The sequence below is a fragment of the Trachinotus anak genome, unplaced genomic scaffold (genome assembly GCF_046630095.1).
Source record: "Trachinotus anak isolate AG129_WGS33_773 ecotype Australia unplaced genomic scaffold, CSIRO_AGI_Tana_v1 ptg000006l, whole genome shotgun sequence".
In the NCBI taxonomy this organism is placed as follows: Eukaryota; Metazoa; Chordata; class Actinopteri; order Carangiformes; family Carangidae; genus Trachinotus; species Trachinotus anak.
The window spans coordinates 1,265,001-1,279,160 of record NW_027273857.1 but is presented as its reverse complement, the minus strand read 5'-3'; the positions used below and the strand labels follow the sequence as shown (position 1 = coordinate 1,279,160).

Sequence of the window (14,160 nt, the reverse complement as noted above, 5' to 3'; positions counted from 1 at the left end):
TTGAGCTTTGAGATTAGATTAAAATGTATGAGGAGAGATTAATGTAATTAAAATTAAGATTTAAAAGATTGAATTTAAGCTTTAAAAGTATTATTTATCTGTTCTAAGTATTTGATTTGACATTTTCAGTTGTTTTTTTTGTTTTGTTTTTTTACACTGATACTGTAATACTGTAAATTTCCCCACTTGGGGACCAATAAATGATTATTATCTTTAATCTGAGAATGCAAATTTATCAGGTAAATGTAGTGTAGTAAAAGGTGCAGTATTTGTTACTGAATCATGGTGGAGTAGAAGAATAAAGAAGCAGAAAAGGGAAATATACAGAACTTAAATATAACTACTGTAACTGTAGGAGACGTTCTTCACTTGTAAAAGTGGGACTGTTGTGATGGAGCTCTTCTCCTGTTTTTATTGAGTCAAGTCAAAGTTTTATAATCATCATTTTTATTTGAATGAATTCACCCATTCTCACCTGTTTGTCTTGGTGTCTGTTGCAATAGGACTGGGTTGTATACTGGTGTCATCACAGCAGCCTGTCTCATGTTCTTCCATAATATAACTGTACACACACACACACACACACACACACACACACACACACACACACACACAGGCTACATAGAGGCAATAGGCTCATTTGACTTAATTAAGCTCAGTGCTGAGTTAAGATGGTTCATGTTAGAAGTGCAGTTTTCTGAGTCTTCAGCAGCTGCATGAAATAATGTCCTGACACGTTATTTTATTTGTATGGTAAATTATACAACTTGAAGTTGTATTTTTCTCGTTAGACAATTGCAATTTGCAGTTTCTGTGAGTGTGTCAGAGCAGTGGTTCAATATTCAACTGTGTTTAGACTCAATGTTTTTTGAACTTTGACCCAGAGATCAGGATTTGGCTCCTTGTGTGTTCAGGAGTCGTTCTGAGTAACTTCCTTGATGTGGGCTTAGATGTTAAAGGTTAGGTTTAGTTTCTGTTTTCTAATGACTTAAAGTGATATATAATGGCTGGTGTATTTGTGGTATGTCGATCATAAACACTGAGGCACCTTCATTTCAGAGGTGAAAAAATGACAGACAATAACAAAATGTTCTTTATTGCTCATCATCAGGCTGTGCAGTGAAACAGTTCAAAACACCATCATGGCTGTTACTCTAAACATGAAACACATTACAATATGTGGCAGCTACTTCCTCCAAAACACATGTAGGACTTGACCTCTTTTTCATTCATATTTTGAGCCAATAACACTTGTATTTTCATATGATTGAGATAGATATGCTCTCTTACATGGCCAGTAGAGTGAAAAGAGTTCATGTTTTGAGTAGAATATCCCCTTTAATCCATGATACAATACTGTGACCATGAAAACCAAACAAAATAAAATAGAAATTTTAGGTCATGTCCTCCTGGGTTTCCATCATTGAAACGTTTCGTTATATTTGTTGTATGAACCAAGAAAGTAAAGAGAAACTGCTGCTGAGGCCACATCCTCACTGCTGGTTTTCCATCGTAGTTTCATAGTTTCTGGTTGGTATGATTGTTACAAAGGCGTTAAATTAAAACCTTTGGTGGTGAGAAGTTTGTATTTTGCAGTATTTGGTTCTGAGTTTTTAAGTGTTTTTCTTGTGTTTTCATGGTGGTGTTGTTCAGCTGCTGCTGCCTGGACGGAAACACCAGCCCTCAGACGTCACGGACTAAAGAGGTATGTGTCGTCAAGGCTCAGTACGCCAGATTTACCTGGTTAAAGGTTCTGTAAATGAGATTTAAAACAATAATATCATGGTGTCCGAAGCAGAGAATGAAGCCACACCCCCTCTGTGTGTGTTGTTACCTGAGTTTTTCTGGTCCTTGTTTTGGTTGCTGTACTGGTCGTGTGTTAGTGCATGAATCCCTCCTATTGGACCTCAGTCAGAAACCCCTGCAGGCAGAGCCAAGTAAAATTCATTCCAGGGCAAAGTGGTCAAATAGTTCAGTATTTAATGTAAGAAATGAGTTTTACTACAGTGTGTTTGAAAGATGGTGCAATGCTCTCCATCAGGGCTACCACTACAGATCAATTTAACATTTTTTTGTTTATTAATAGTTATATTTAAAAAAAAAAAACAGTGAAAAATGTCTGTTCTGTTTCCCAGAGCCCAAGGTGACGTGTTCAGAAGACAACAGTTGAATTCTCACATTTGAGAAGCTAGAATCAGGAATTATTCCCAAATTTCTGTCTGTGGACTTATTGATTAATCAACTAATCTTTCTCTCCTAACCAATCTATATTGACACATAAATGCTGGGTCTCCATGAATAATAATATCAAGACTATAGTACCTGAGATAACTTCTGTTATGATCTGGAGCTGTTTAAATCAAAGTGACTTGAAACAGATAATGCTAAATGTTCTGTCTGTGTAGTACAAGTCAATGTCAAACCAAACTAAAGCAGGTAAAACAAAGAAGATCCTGCAGAAAGAGTCTGGGGTGTCATTTGCAAGTCAGTTGCTTGTAAAATATCTTAGCAGTATAAAACTTTCACACTTATTTACTTAGAATGTCCTAAGCATAAAACCAGCTGATTGAAACTGTTTGACCTTTGTAAATGGAGCTGAATACTATGAGGGACTAAGAGTGACATAAATATACAATGAAATGTATAAATAAATCCAAAATGAAAAATAAAATGCTGTTTTTGTATTTGTACATGTATTTATTTATGCATTTCTTCTTCCTCTTCTTCTGCTCCCATCAGGGGTTGCCAGAGTGGATCATCTGCCTCCATCTCTCCCTGTCTCTTGCCTCCTCTACTGTTACACCAACCATCTTCATTTCCTCTTTCACTACGTCCATGGATGTTCTCTGGGTTCTTCTTCTTTTTCTCTGACCTCAGCCTCTTGATTTTTAGTCAGTACCACTGTCTCCAAACCCTTCATCAAAGCAGGTCTCACTACTGTCTCGTAAACCTTCACTGTCGCTGCTGTCCTTCTGTCACACACCACCCCTGACACTCACCTCCACCCTGCCCCCACCCTCTTCTTCACCTCTTTTCTGCACTGTTCGCTCCCTTGGATGGTTGACCCCAGGTACTTGAACTCATCCACCTTCACTACGTCTCCTTCCATCTTCACCTTTCCACCTGCCTCGCTCTCACTCACACACGTTTTCAGTCTTGCTTCTACTGCGTTTGATTCCTCTTTACTTCTGTGCTTCCACCCTCCACCTGTCCAGGTTCTCTTCCACCTGCTCCCGACTCTCCCTCCAGATCACAATGTCGTCTGCAAACATCATGGTCCACGGAGCCTCCTGCCTGACCTCTACCTGTCCATCACCACTGCAAACAGGAAGGGGTTCAGAGCTGATCCCTGGTGTGACCCCATCTGTTGCTCCGACCGCACGCCTCGCCACTGTCTCACTGTCCTCATACATGTCCTGCACCACCCTCACATACTTCCTCCTGACTGTTTGTTGGCATGAAGCCGAGCTGCTGCTCGCTGATTGAAACCTCTCTCTGTAGTCTGGCTTCAGCAACTCTTTCCTGTGTCTTCATGGTGTGGCTGATCAACGTGACCTCTGCAGTTACTGTACACTCAGTCTCCTTTCCTCAGGCTCACTCTCCAGGATTGTGTTCAACAGTCTGGTGAAAAAGTCCACTGCCCTCTGTCTGAGACATCTCCATACCTCCACAGGTATGCCATGTTCTTAGCCTCACACTCTCCTCTCACTTTTCCTTTGATAACTTCTTCCTTTGAATGTTTACCTGAACTTCCTCATTCCACCACCATTTTACCAGTTTCTCTCTCTGCCTTAGCTTTACTCTCCCAGTCCTCTGGTAACTCTTCACCACCCCCAGAGCCCGTCTCAACTCTTCCCTGAACTCTCTGCAACACTCCTCCGTCACCAGTTTCCACCATTTAATCCTTAGCTCTGTCTTCACTCGCTTCCTCTTCTTTGTTTCTCATGTTATCTGACAGGTTACCAAGTGATGCTGCCTTGCTACCGTCTCCCCTGGCACCACCTTACAATCTCCCATCTCTCTCAGATTGCATTTCCTGTATATAGTTACCTGTGTGCACCTTCCTGCACTCTTACAGGTCACTCTGTGTTCATCATGGCCATTTCCATCCTCTTTGACCCCATACCTACCCAGCACCTCCTCATGCACTCTGTTCTCCTCCCCAGCATGCCTATTCAGGTTTGCACCAATCACCACTCTCTCCACAGCATCACAGCCTCAATTTGTAGCTTCAAACTCATGATCCTGTCTCACACTGTCCTCACGTCCAGAACAGTCTTCACAAACTCTTCCTTCACGATTACCCCTACTCCATCTCTCTTCCCATCTTCACTGTGGTAGAACAGTTTCAATCCACCTCTGATGCTCCCGGCCTTGCTTCCCTTCCATCTGGTCTCTTGAACATATAAAACATCCACCTTCCTTCTCTCCATCATATCTGCCAGTTCTCTCCTTTTACCAGTCATTGTTCCTACATTCAAAGTCTCTACTCTAACCTCTCTCCTGCCTTTCCTTTTCTTCTGCTGCCTATGACGAGCTGGCCTCTCTCCTCTTTGTTTGTCTTTGACTCACAGTTTCCCAATTTCTATCAATATAATTACCTATATTTATTCATGTATTTATTTATTTGTGCATTTATTTCTACATTCATTTAATGTATTTCAGTGTCTGTATGTTAATTAAGTGGGCTACCTCAGGCTAAAGTCAGATAGGAGCCTTGTTTTTCTAGTGTTGTCAGCTTAGTGACTGACAGAGTTATTGACCTTTCACACCTGTTACAAGTAGCGTCACAGCCTCTGACCCAGCACAGCAGACCAGAGAGAGGTGCCTCTTACAAGGCTCCATTCTGATGCTTCTTTAAAGAATCTGAAATGTTGCTAAGTCTGGTGTCAAAGTTGCTAAGTTGACAACACTGGAAAGACAAAGCTCCTGTGTATCGCATAGTGAAATACAAAAAGACATGAATGTAGAAATTCAGAAATAGCATTTTTCCATTACCATGTATGTATGTATTTATTTATGCTTCTGTCATTTTTGGTCCCTCATAGAATACAGGGTTTATTTATGTATTTGCAGAAATAATAAAAATGTTTTAATAGGTTGTAAGAATAAGAAACCCAAAAGGGCTCCTAAAGAGATGTCAGGAAGAAATATGTAAAGTCTAAAATCACAGTTAATCAGTCAGGCCTTCGTGACTTTGGTTTGTCTCAGAATAAAACAAAGAAGCTGTGAAAAGAGCTGAATTCTTGCTTATTTCACAAAGATCCTGTAAAATGGCCTGGACAGAATAATTGGTTGACCTTAGAAGTGTTGATATAACAGAGGAGAGTCCTCAGTGTGTGTGCTACACTGAGTATGAGCAGGAGAAGGGAAACATTAGCTGAACATTGAGAAGGTAAGTGCTAGAGCTGTTAATGCAAAGTTGTAGCTGTAACTGACAATTGATCCCAGATCCAAAAAAGTACTCAGTGTGCAGAACAACCCAGTTTAGAATAATATATATTATTGGGTAAAAATGTAGAGATGCAGTGATTAGTCAACTTTAATCTTTTTAGGTAATTGTTAAGCAGAAATTTCAGTTATTTTATTTTCTGGTCTCAGCTTCTTAATGTGAGGATGTGATGCTTTTCATACATTCATACAACAGTGACCTAAATGTTTTTCTAAGTGCAGGTCAATGAATGAAGAACTGGTCTGAGGACAGAAGATCATGATCCTGGACCACTTCAACCAACCAGGAGCAGAAAGTGAGTTCATGTCATGGAACAACGCCACGATCAGAATTGTTTGTGAACTCCTATGTTTAATTGGCCTTTCTAAACCACAAACATCAATTTGTGTTGTTGTTGTGTCATGAATCTTCATTGAATAATGTAGTCATCTGTTAAAAAGTTCAGACCTCAGCCATCATTAATATAATAATTCCATTCATAAAACAGTTCAAAGGGCAAAGGTTATGAATGTAAACATTAGAATAAAATACAGTATTTATTGATGTATTTATTTAATTTCCCCCAGTTTAAGTGTACACAATTTTCAGTTCTGTCTATTTTTGTGAAGGTCCAGTGAACAGTTCTTATTATACTTCATGGGATAGTGTAAAACTCAACATGTATATTGTCAGAGTCTGATTGAAATGAATGTTATGTGTTTTGAGGTAAATGAAGACGTCGGCAGACGCTGCAGAAACCACTGGATTGTGAGATGACTGGAGGGAAAAGCAGGAAACTATCTGCTGTAAAAGTGAGTGAGGAAGCTTCACTGTAGGAATCAGTTTTGGTGTTTTCTACTTCCTGCTGTGTTTTGTTGCTACAGGACTTGGAGAAGGATGGTGTCAGGTGAAGGTGTGGACCTGAGGTGGAATAAAATGAGAAGTCATCAGCATTTCAGACCTGTTTAAACTACATGAGGTAACGCTTCTGACAGACAGAATGATCACATACTTACCTTGATGTCCATCTTGTCTCTGCAGCCTGGATTATTTGAAGTTTGAGTCCTGTGGAGGAACATCAGAGAACAAACATCAGGATCAAGCACCAGAAACAACAAGGGATGATGACTACAAACCATTTTCTAAAGTCCAGTTGCCAGATTAATTGTTTATATCAGGCACAACTCAGCTGTTTCTATAATGGAATGAAAAAGTAAAGAGTGAGTTCTGATTGGCTCATCTGTGATGTGAGCCATTGAGATAGATGCAAGGTTGCTTTGTACCTAAGCTAATTGTAACTGGTCTAATTTAGGGAACCACCAAAGCTTCAACTCGTTGCAGTTTGTCTCTGCAGCCACCAGACGACGCTCTGTCCCTGCAGCTGACTCAGTCAGTCCCAGACTCTGCAGATGAGCTGGTAAAACCTCCAGGCCAACACAGAATACATTTTCCTACAGATCAGAGATTTCATGTGTTGTTCCAATCCCGATCATTAGTTCTGAACATTTGTAGTGATATTGGCAGGACATGCCTTTGTTTTTGTAACTGATACCAGCTTTGAACATAAACAATTAATAGAATGACAGAGAATTAATTAGCAGTTGTAATTGATGAGTCATTTCCTTGATGTTTAAGTAGTTAAGTAAAAAATGTCAGATGTTTTCCACTGTTTCTGTATGTGTTTGTGTAGATGACAGGAAGCTGTATACCTGATATTCTTCCACATCAGGTGTTTAGATCACCTTAGCTGGCTTCTTGCAGTATGGATACTGTGTATAGCAGCCTTTGTCTGAATTTGGAAGTTCAACAAGTAAAGTCAAACAGGAATCAAGTGTTTGACCAAATAGCTGAGGCTGTTAGACGAGCGGCTTGTAATCTTGTGGTTGTGGGTTCGATGCCTACAAGGTTCAGTCAATTTTAAATTTCAGCACCTAAAGGTAAGAGTCAAAGGTGGCAAGAAGCACATGTGAAGTGTCTGACTAAGTAGCTGAGGCTGTTAGACGAGCGGCTTGTGATCTTGTGGTTGTGGGTTCGATGCCTACGAGGTTCAGTCAATTTTAAATTTCAGCACCTAAAGGTAAGAGTCAAAGGTGGCAAGAAGCACATGTGAAGTGTCTGACCAAATAGCTCAGGCTGTTAGATGAACGGCTTCTAGTTTTGAGGTCATGGGTTTGAATCTTGACAGGTTTGTTGAATTTAGAAGTGTGAAACTGAAAATATAAGGTCAAAAGTGCTCAGAGACCAGGTGTCAGCATGAAGGGTGCTCGGTGGCACAGTGGGTTTGTGTGTGACAATGGAGTTTGCCAGTCAAGGGATGGCTGGTTCAAATCCATGCCATTGCCAGTACCTGAAAGATCATGGGGGGGTTGGGGTAGATAGGGAAGGGTAAGGCAGGACAGGTCAGGGCAAGGTAGAGTAGGGTAAGGCAGGACAGGTCAGGTCAGGGTAAGACAGGACAGGGCAGGTCAGGTCAGGTCAAGGCAGGTCAGGAAAAGGCAGAGTAGGGTAAGACAGGTCAGGTCAGGGAAAGACAGGACAGGTCAGGTCAGGGAGAGACAGGGCAAGGCAGGGAAAGACAGGACGAGGCAGAGCAGGACGAGGCAAAGTAGGGCGAGGCAGGTCAGGTAAGGTCAGGGTGAGACAGGACAGGGCAGGTCAGGTAGAGGCAGGTCAGGAAAAGGCAGAGCAGGACGAGGCAAAGTAGGGCGAGGCAGGTCAGGTAAGGTCAGGGTGAGACAGGACAGGGCAGGTCAGGTAGAGGCAGGTCAGGAAAAGGCAGAGCAGGACGAGGCAAAGTAGGGCGAGGCAGGTCAGGTAAGGTCAGGGTGAGACAGGACAGGGCAGGTCAGGTAGAGACAGGACAGGACAGGGCAGGTCAGGTCAAGGCAGGTCAGGAAAAGGCAGAGTAGGGTAAGACAGGACAGGTCAGGGTGAGACAGGACAGGTCAGGGAGAGACAGGACAGGACAAGGCAGGTCAGGGAAAGGCAGGACAGGTCAAGGCAGGTCAGGAAAAGGCAGAGTAGGGTAAGACAGGACAGGTCAGGGTAAGACAGGACAGGTCAAGGCAGGTCAGGAAAAGGCAGAGTAGGGTAAGACAGGTCAGGTCAGGGAGAGACAGGACAGGACAAGGCAGGTCAGGGAAAGGCAGGACAGGGCAAGGCAGGGAAAGACAGGACGAGGCAGAGTAGGGCGAGGCAGGTCAGGTAAGGTCAGGGTGAGACAGGACAGGTAGAGACAGGACAGGTCAGGGCGAGGCAGAGTAGGGCGAGGCAGAGCAGGTCAGGTCAGGGCAGGTCAGGGAGAGGCAGGACGAGGCAGAGTAGGGCGAGACAGGTCAGGGCGAGACAAGACAGGGAGAGGCAGAGTAGGGCGAGGCAGAGCAGGGCAGGTCAGGGAGAGGCAGGACGAGGCAGAGTAGGGCGAGACAGGTCAGGGCGAGACAAGACAGGGAGAGGCAGAGTAGGGCGAGGCAGGTCAGGGCGAGACAGGTCAGGAAAAGGCAGGGCAGGTCAGGGCGAGGCAGAGTAGGGCGAGACAGGTCAGGAAAAGGCAGGGCAGGTCAGGGCGAGGCAGAGTAGGGCGAGACAAGACAGGGCGAGGCAGAGTAGGGCGAGACAGGTCAGGGCGAGACAGGTCAGGAAAAGGCAGGGCAGGTCAGGGCGAGGCAGAGTAGGGCGAGACAGGTCAGGAAAAGGCAGGACAGGTCAGGGCGAGGCAGAGTAGGGCGAGACAGGTCAGGGCGAGGCAGAGTAGGGTGAGACAGGTCAGGGCGAGGCAGAGTAGGGCGAGACAGGTCAGGAAAAGGCAGGGCAGGTCAGGGCGAGGCAGAGTAGGGCGAGACAAGACAGGGAGAGGCAGAGTAGGGCGAGGCAGGTCAGGGAGAAGCAGGTCAGAGAGTAAGAGAGTAAGAGAGTAAGAGAGTAAGAGAGTAAGAGAGTAAGAGAGTAAGAGAGTAAGAGAGTAAGAGAGTAAGAGAGTAAGAGAGTAAGAGAGTAAGAGAGTAAGAGAGTAAGAGAGTAAGAGAGTAAGAGAGTAAGAGAGTAAGAGAGTAAGAGAGTAAGAGAGTAAGAGAGTAAGAGAGTAAGAGAGTAAGAGAGTAAGAGAGTAAGAGAGTAAGAGAGTAAGAGAGTAAGAGAGTAAGAGAGTAAGAGAGTAAGAGAGTAAGAGAGTAAGAGAGTAAGAGAGTAAGAGAGTAAGAGAGTAAGAGAGTAAGAGAGTAAGAGAGTAAGAGAGTAAGAGAGTAAGAGAGTAAGAGAGTAAGAGAGTAAGAGAGTAAGAGAGTAAGAGAGTAAGAGAGTAAGAGAGTAAGAGAGTAAGAGAGTAAGAGAGTAAGAGAGTAAGAGAGTAAGAGAGTAAGAGAGTAAGAGAGTAAGAGAGTAAGAGAGTAAGAGAGTAAGAGAGTAAGAGAGTAAGAGAGTAAGAGAGTAAGAGAGTAAGAGAGTAAGAGAGTAAGAGAGTAAGAGAGTAAGAGAGTAAGAGAGTAAGAGAGTAAGAGAGTAAGAGAGTAAGAGAGTAAGAGAGTAAGAGAGTAAGAGAGTAAGAGAGTAAGAGAGTAAGAGAGTAAGAGAGTAAGAGAGTAAGAGAGTAAGAGAGTAAGAGAGTAAGAGAGTAAGAGAGTAAGAGAGTAAGAGAGTAAGAGAGTAAGAGAGTAAGAGAGTAAGAGAGTAAGAGAGTAAGAGAGTAAGAGAGTAAGAGAGTAAGAGAGTAAGAGAGTAAGAGAGTAAGAGAGTAAGAGAGTAAGAGAGTAAGAGAGTAAGAGAGTAAGAGAGTAAGAGAGTAAGAGAGTAAGAGAGTAAGAGAGTAAGAGAGTAAGAGAGTAAGAGAGTAAGAGAGTAAGAGAGTAAGAGAGTAAGAGAGTAAGAGAGTAAGAGAGTAAGAGAGTAAGAGAGTAAGAGAGTAAGAGAGTAAGAGAGTAAGAGAGTAAGAGAGTAAGAGAGTAAGAGAGTAAGAGAGTAAGAGAGTAAGAGAGTAAGAGAGTAAGAGAGTAAGAGAGTAAGAGAGTAAGAGAGTAAGAGAGTAAGAGAGTAAGAGAGTAAGAGAGTAAGAGAGTAAGAGAGTAAGAGAGTAAGAGAGTAAGAGAGTAAGAGAGTAAGAGAGTAAGAGAGTAAGAGAGTAAGAGAGTAAGAGAGTAAGAGAGTAAGAGAGTAAGAGAGTAAGAGAGTAAGAGAGTAAGAGAGTAAGAGAGTAAGAGAGTAAGAGAGTAAGAGAGTAAGAGAGTAAGAGAGTAAGAGAGTAAGAGAGTAAGAGAGTAAGAGAGTAAGAGAGTAAGAGAGTAAGAGAGTAAGAGAGTAAGAGAGTAAGAGAGTAAGAGAGTAAGAGAGTAAGAGAGTAAGAGAGTAAGAGAGTAAGAGAGTAAGAGAGTAAGAGAGTAAGAGAGTAAGAGAGTAAGAGAGTAAGAGAGTAAGAGAGTAAGAGAGTAAGAGAGTAAGAGAGTAAGAGAGTAAGAGAGTAAGAGAGTAAGAGAGTAAGAGAGTAAGAGAGTAAGAGAGTAAGAGAGTAAGAGAGTAAGAGTAATAGAGTATATCTACTCTACTCTACTCTACTCTACTCTACTCTACTCTACTCTACTCTACTCTACTCTACTCTACTCTACTCTACTCTACTCTACTCTACTCTACTCTACTCTACTCTACTCTACTCTACTCTACTCTACTCTACTCTACTCTACTCTACTCTACTCTACTCTACTCTACTCTACTCTACTCTACTCTACTCTACTCTACTCTACTCTACTCTACTCTACTCTACTCTACTCTACTCTACTCTACTCTACTCTACTCTACTCTACTCTACTCTACTCTACTCTACTCTACTCTACTCTACTCTACTCTACTCTACTCTACTCTACTCTACTCTACTCTACTCTACTCTACTCTACTCTACTCTACTCTACTCTACTCTACTCTACTCTACTCTACTCTACTCTACTCTACTCTACTCTACTCTACTCTACTCTACTCTACTCTACTCTACTCTACTCTACTCTACTCTACTCTACTCTACTCTACTCTACTCTACTCTACTCTACTCTACTCTACTCTACTCTACTCTACTCTACTCTACTCTACTCTACTCTACTCTACTCTACTCTACTCTACTCTACTCTACTCTACTCTACTCTACTCTACTCTACTCTACTCTACTCTACTCTACTCTACTCTACTCTACTCTACTCTACTCTACTCTACTCTACTCTACTCTACTCTACTCTACTCTACTCTACTCTACTCTACTCTACTCTACTCTACTCTACTCTACTCTACTCTACTCTACTCTACTCTACTCTACTCTACTCTACTCTACTCTACTCTACTCTACTCTACTCTACTCTACTCTACTCTACTCTACTCTACTCTACTCTACTCTACTCTACTCTACTCTACTCTACTCTACTCTACTCTACTCTACTCTACTCTACTCTACTCTACTCTACTCTACTCTCTGCAGCCCACACAACCTGTAAGTCATGACCCTCTGTCACCACCACTGTCTTCCTCTTAAAGACTCTCATGCACAATGTCCCCTGCAGCATTTGTCACCAGTCTGCTCTGGGATCCAGAACACATCACACTGAGACAGACATTTCTATACGTTACTACACTAAGTCATTCTCATCAAATATCTTCCTTTGTTTCACCAACACTTCACAACATAATACTCCATTCACAGAAATATTGTCTTTAAGGACAGATGCTGGTTGTGGTGACTACAAAGCTGAACACTGACAGCAGGTCTACAATCCCTACTGTAACTGCAGCTCACCATTTCCCCACTTTGCTGTGTGTGTCTGTCTCAGTCCAGGTGGGTTCACAGAGCGGAATAAACTCCATCACCTTTTCTGCTTCTCCCTGTTAATCCAATTATTCACTAACTGTCCAACCACCGCTGTGTTTGCTCCAGTTGTGGTCCCACAGGAATTAGCGAGACAAACACGCAGATACCCAAATGAAGTGATAATTAGCGGATGTACACACACACCAGGGTTGCTCATTACTTCACAGCCCTCTGAGCTCTTTGTTTTCTGCTCTTTATCTGCCTCCTGTTACTGTGCGATGACAGCATATACATACATATGTATATGATATTCATGGAACACACTACTGATCCCTGAAGGGAAGGCCTCTCTCCCATTAAGAGCTCACCACAAATACTGTGCTGGCACAGATTCACTGCTTTGCGTAAGTCTGATATTGTCCTTGGTTAGAAAAATCACACAAACTGCATCCTGAGCCTTGTCTATGTCCTCTCTGACCAAATACTGAAACATCTGGCAATGTGCACGTACAAAGTATTTGTGAACTATTTTTTAGAGGTCTATAAATTCAAAACTACTTCCTAAAGTGGGTTATCTGAGAAAAGGAAACTGAACTCTTGACATATGTCAAACTGCAGTATTTCATATGTTCAGCTGCTGAACCTGCACAATTTCTGACTTATGTCATGTAAGTGGCAGGACTCCATTACAAACCTACCAAGAGAACACTGTCTATATTTTCTCTTCTTTCCACAAAACATTTTGAAATAATTTGGGTTTTATGCACTTGAAACATAAAGTATTACCTCTACTTTCTCACATGAGGGGAAACATATCATAGACTATGAGACTGTGTGATTTTACTGAACAAGGACAACCACAAACACACATTATAGTCATGCAAAAGCACTCAAATATGTCCACGTTAATATTGTGATTATACATTCACAGTGTCGGTCTCAGTGACACTGTGGAGGTATGATCGGCCTGCGGGTCAGCCCCTCCCTCCTGCAGCCTCTGCACCGTTGCTTTACAGTCAGTATCTTCTGGCCTGTGGGGGTTGTTGCAGCTGAATTGTGCATTTATGCTACCGTGCCACCCCCCAGCTCCTTTTCTAACATCCTCATTTACACAGCGAGCATCCTCCTGGTCTGCAGGGGTGGGGGTGGGAAGCCCAATGACATCAAGTCCCCAGGACGGACGCTCAGAAGAATCTCCCACTCTTTTACTGTCACACCACACACAACACAACAAGGACTGAGCTGTTAAATATTCCCTCCTCATCAGAGCTGCTCCAGCAACCTGCAGCAGCTTCACAGACTACCCAGACCCTACTGTTGCTACATTTCACTGACAATGAGTCAAACTGGCACTTCCTCACTTCCTGTTTGCTTGAATTATCCTTGCAGAGGACTCCACCTTCAGCACACTGAATGACTAGACTTATCTTATACAAGGCCAACACCTGAATACTTTCTGAAGCAGCAACATAAAGAGTGAAGGTGCTGGAACCAGCCTCCTCTATTGTCTGCTATAGTTACAGTTGGGTTTCTCCCTCTGAGGCTGATTGATTGATTGGGTGTGTAGTAACCATGACACACAGCAGCCTTCAGTTCAGGGACGTTTCATCCCACTGCCTTACAAACAGCTGACGAGTGAGGAGGGACGTCCTCAGCTCACTGTCCCAGTTGTTGTCCTTTCATTCGACCCTCTGCAGGCTCGGTTCTGTCACTGCTTAAATAAACACCTCAGAATACTTGCATTGCCTTTCATTCCACACACCAACTTCTTGCCTAAGTCACAAGTGCTAAGTCAATACATTTAGACTCTAGGTATTCTAGCTATATACCACAGCTAGTTAGAGTTATTGCCCATCTCCTAATAATACACATTTATCAGGGCTGTTTTCTTTGGAGGAGTCGTGCTATTACACACTAACAATAATAATGAGGCTAATTCAGAAAATCACACCTA

The 14,160-nt window shown here is 42.8% G+C and overlaps 1 protein-coding gene and 1 long non-coding RNA gene across 4 annotated transcripts in view; one reads left to right on the top strand and one right to left on the bottom strand.

Annotated features, from left to right (window-relative positions):
• The window catches only part of LOC139622382 (protein EFR3 homolog B-like), a 45,792-nt gene extending 38,699 nt beyond the window's left edge, over positions 1–7,093 (top strand). Inside the window, exons 33-36 of the transcript XR_011691229.1 lie at positions 1,654–1,705; positions 3,593–3,673; positions 5,674–5,747; positions 6,158–7,093. The gene's annotated coding sequence lies outside the window, so the exon portion shown is untranslated. The remainder of the gene's footprint in view (positions 1–1,653; positions 1,706–3,592; positions 3,674–5,673; positions 5,748–6,157) is intronic.
• Positions 6,213–14,160, bottom strand: part of LOC139622412 (uncharacterized) — a 24,631-nt gene continuing 16,683 nt past the window's right edge. For all 3 annotated transcript variants that reach the window (XR_011691233.1, XR_011691234.1, XR_011691235.1), the window contains exons 3-4: positions 6,448–6,496; positions 6,213–6,352 (exon numbers count right to left, since the gene is read on the bottom strand). This is a non-coding gene — a long non-coding RNA (uncharacterized lncRNA). The remainder of the gene's footprint in view (positions 6,353–6,447; positions 6,497–14,160) is intronic.